We start from the raw sequence: 362 nt of genomic DNA on the forward strand, positions 1-362 counted from the left end.
TGACGGTTGTTCGATCTCAACGATCTTTGTTTGATGCATTCAATAATAATGTTGTGGCGTTATTTCACAGGATTCAATATTGGTTATTGGATTTTTTTTCGTAACCAAATCCATCCTTCCTTCGTTGTGAATTATGACTCGAACAATAACTAAAACTATGCAGCTGTCTTCTTCTACGATGAGGCAGCAATAAATAGTTATATGATGACTTGTTGAAATGTTGCTATCCCTTTGAAAATCCCGATATTGACAACAGCCTTTCCTCATATTTTTATCGAAATATGGATTCTGTAGGGTCTTGTCCCTCGGTTAGAGAAACCTGTCAATATAATACCCTTGCTACGAACGACAGTATCCGCGTT

This window comes from Toxorhynchites rutilus, chromosome 2, assembly GCF_029784135.1.
Source record: "Toxorhynchites rutilus septentrionalis strain SRP chromosome 2, ASM2978413v1, whole genome shotgun sequence".
Lineage (NCBI taxonomy): Eukaryota > Metazoa > Arthropoda > Insecta > Diptera > Culicidae > Toxorhynchites > Toxorhynchites rutilus.